Source organism: Sciurus vulgaris (genome assembly GCF_902686455.1).
Source record: "Sciurus vulgaris genome assembly, chromosome: 7".
NCBI classification, from domain to species: domain Eukaryota; kingdom Metazoa; phylum Chordata; class Mammalia; order Rodentia; family Sciuridae; genus Sciurus; species Sciurus vulgaris.
Window position 1 is genome coordinate 612,906 of NC_136467.1, and position 3,683 is coordinate 616,588.

Sequence of the window (3,683 nt, forward strand, 5' to 3'; positions counted from 1 at the left end):
CCAGCACAGAGCCCCTGCCCTGGAGCCGGGAGGGATGCGCACATCTGCCCCCGGGCAGGCACGGCAGCTGGGGCGTCCCCAGCTAGAGGAGAGGTGAAGAGGCCTGGGTGCGTCTGCAGCAGAGACCTCCCCAGCCTGATCACAGGGTCTCTGCTGCATGCTGTCTCCCTGGGGGGGGACTCGGCCCCTTCCCTGCTGGAACATAGATACGGCGTGCGTGCCAGAATTCTGTTTGAGGAGCAGGTTCCGGAAAGCCATGTCCCACAGGCAGCGCTCAACTCGGCTCTTCCACGCCAGGCGTGTGCTTCTCCCTCTGGGCTACTACCTGGGACACCCTATCACCCCAGTTCCCAGTGTGCAGAACCTCGCGTGTAGCAGATCTGGCCAGCTGACTGAGAGGTAGCAAGGACCCTGTGGAGGCCTGTGGCCCAGAACCTAGGAACCCGGGGAGGCTGGCTGCGTGTGGAGGCCCCCGGGCGGGGTGGGGTTCCATCCTGTGGCTTCCTCTTTGGTGGCTGGGACTCTTCACTCCCAGAGACAAACAGCACTGAAGTTACACTCGCTTCACGGTGTGCCTCCTTCAGTTCTGGACAACTCTGGCCTGGGCAGTGGGGGAGGCCCAGACTGGACGGGGAGAGGGGCTCGACTCCACATTGTCTCCAAGTCCTCCCTCTGTGGGGACCTCTTGGTACAGAGGGAGGCAGAGTGGGCGCAGTTTGCACCCATCTCCCTGCAGAGGCCGATTCCGAGGCCTATGTCCCTGGCCTCCATGCGGAGGGCAGAGCCTCCTCCTGCCTGGAAGTCCGGGTACGTTTAGTGGGAGCTTGCTCTTGCGCTCTCCGCCCTCAGATGTTAATCTACTGTAATCAATAGCTTGTTATACATAGCAAGACAAATGCTACGGAATGGGCCTGTGTTTATGAAGTCACTGTAAGGCTCTTAGGGAGGGCCTTGGCATTGTTTGCCTGTGGTATAAATATTTTAAGATTCTGCCGGTAACAGGAGTTTCTGTGTGTCCACCCCAGAGCGCTCTCGTCAGTGGGAAGGAGGGCCAGGGAGCGGATGCATACTATCCAAACAAACATTTGCTTCTCCTCCAGCTGGGTGGACGGCCGTGGTGGCCTTCCGGGAGCCCTGGTGGTCCAGCACTGTCTCCCAGGTGGGCACCACAGGGCCGGGTGAGCGGCAGGTGGGGGGCCCTGACTGCGTGGTGTGGTGGGGCATCGTGTTTTACCTGTGACGTGCTCTGCTGCCCCTGTGATCAGACAGCTGGGGGACACAAGGGTCAGGCTGGCACCGTGGAAAGATCAGAAGGCTGCCTGGGCATGGGAGCACAGACTGGGACGTGGGCAGGGTGTGGTCCTGGGGCTCTGGTCTACTGACCCCATCCTCTCGTTCTCAGGAGCCCTGAGCTGTGGCATGGAGCAGTGCTGGGCCCGGGCCCGGGTCTCCTCACCCACATCCTGAAGACGCAGGGCTGCTTCTCCGCCGCGGCTCAGTGGTGCGGCCTGCGGAGGGAAGGTGGGTGCTGGTTGGGACTCCACCTCCTCATGACTGCAGATAGACACAGGGAGGTCCAGCCAGCTCCTCCTTCAGTCCCAGGCACGTGGCGCACCCTGCCTGGGGCCAGGCCTTGGCCACATGCAGTCAAGAGGACAAGGCTAGGATGGCAGGTGGTAGGAAGAGAGGCCCTGACTGCAGACACGTCACCAGTGGGAGGGGGCCCTTGGCCTGGAGGCTGGTGGGCGTATTCACATAGACCCTACCCTGGACTGGGCTATGGCTCCATGGCAGAGGGCTGGCCTGGTGCGTGCAAGGCCTGGGTCCAGGCCCAGCACCACGAAGAGTAAATAAATAAAATAAAGTAAAACTCTGCTCTTGTCCAGATGGGAACAGCAGCCTTGATGCTCATCATGTCAAGGAGAGGAGATGCTGGCTGCTCTTCAGCCGGGGACCAGGAAGCAACATGCATCAGACCCTGGCCTCCTGCAGGCAGGTGCCACCCAGGGAAGTGCAGCGGGTGGAAGCGCAGCTCCCGGCCCTGAGCCCAGCGGGATCTTGGCAGCTGGGGAGGAGGGGCAGTGCTGGGGGCAAGGCTGGGACCGTCCACAGCCTGGTGTGAAAGTGGAATGGAGGAGGGGCTAACGAGTCACCGCCTGTCACTCAAGGGCAGGACACCTGCTGAGATGCAGCCTCCTGCAGACCCAGGAGTGCTGGGAGACTTGGGTGGCGTGACCTCCATACACCCAGGCCTGCTGTGCAGCCCACGGCTAGTAGGCTTCTGGTGCCTAGCACATTTGAACACAGAGAAGGAAGAGTAAAAACAGGCCACACGACCTGTCAGCTCTTTACACTCAGACCAGCAGGCATTTGTGTTGACTGAAGGTCACACAGCATGGGGCTATACTTGTGACAGGCGCTGGGCCCACCCTTCAGCTTTTCACAACCCGGAGGCCCAGGGGCTGGGTTAGGCAGAGCCCTGGGGCCGCATAGTGACCGACCCTCCATGGGCCTCAACTCGCAGCCCTGGTGCCTGGGGAGCCCGGGGACCCAGCACAGCAGGCACGTTTCCACCCCTGCTGAAAGCAGGTCCTGAACGCAAAGACCTACCCGCGTCCTGGTCTGAATCAGACTGACCCTCCCCCGGGAGTTCCCGCTGCAAACACAGCGGTCTCAGCGCCTCCCTTGCCAGAGTCTGTGTCCAGCATGGGTGCAGCTGGGGGCGGTGTAGACAATAGACACAGTACCCTGCTCTGTACTTGTGCACCAGGGAATAGGCAAAGCTGAGCCCAGACTCCAGGAGGAGGAGGCAAGGCCCTACCTGGACCCCCCTTGCCACCCTCCGCTCAGGCCTGTGCTTGGGACCAAGGCCCCCCGCAAGGAGCACCTCCTCCCATTGGCTATTTTTCAAGCTCTAAAAATTAGGACCATTGAAAATTTCTCTCTGACCAATAAGGAATTCTTTTCATTCTACCCAGAAAGTATGCGTATTGTCTTCCAGGCCCAGCAAAGGAGCTTCCTGTGGAAACCCCACACACACAGGACGATGGCTGCTTCCAACACAGAAAGCACAGACCTGACAGGTGAACACGCACAGCCACAGGCCACAGGGAGCCATCCTTGCACAGCTGCTTGGCCGGGGCACTGGCCCAAGGCAGCCTGGAGAGGTGAGCTGCCTGCAGCCCCCAGTGCCTCCATTTCCCCACTGGTAAACTGGGAATCGCAGCCATGTGCTTCTAGATCATGCTCAGGATCAAGTGCGCTCGCCTCAGCAGAGACGCGGACAAGTCAGGGTGCCCAGGCAACCAGCTGCCGTGGTGTCGGACTTCAAACACATAACTCCCAGAGAGCCTGCACGCCCGGTGGCAGCGTGTGTGCCGGAGGGAGAGGAGAAGAGAGGACGGGCAAACACCCACCACTAAGATCTCAATTAACAACAAAAATCAGAGTTTCCCTTCGCGGCCAGCCCTCCGCGGCCATATGCTGATGACATCAATGCTCCTCTTGTGAGGTGGCCGCGTCCTTAGCTGGGAGTGGAAATCGAGATTGATGGTAGGCCTTCCAAATACAAAGCCATTTTTCTTTCCGAGAGAAAAGGTTGAAAGGAAAGCTGAGCCAGCTCAGAACAACACCCCACCCCAGTGCGCCCCACAGGCAGGCCAGGCCATGCTGGCACATCGGCT

The 3,683-nt window shown here is 60.2% G+C and overlaps 1 long non-coding RNA gene across 2 annotated transcripts; it reads left to right on the top strand.

Annotated features, from left to right (window-relative positions):
• Nucleotides 1-1,049: 1,049 nt before the first annotated feature.
• LOC306665822 lies at nucleotides 1,050-3,149 on the top strand. 2 transcript variants are annotated; one of them, XR_013765113.1, is made up of 3 exons: nucleotides 1,050-1,159; nucleotides 1,403-1,521; nucleotides 3,002-3,149. It is a non-coding gene; the product is annotated as an uncharacterized lncRNA (long non-coding RNA). The 2 variants fall into 2 exon arrangements; XR_013765114.1 differs by lacking the exon at nucleotides 3,002-3,149 and adding an exon at nucleotides 1,887-2,221.
• The last annotated feature ends 534 nt before the right edge of the window (nucleotides 3,150-3,683 follow it).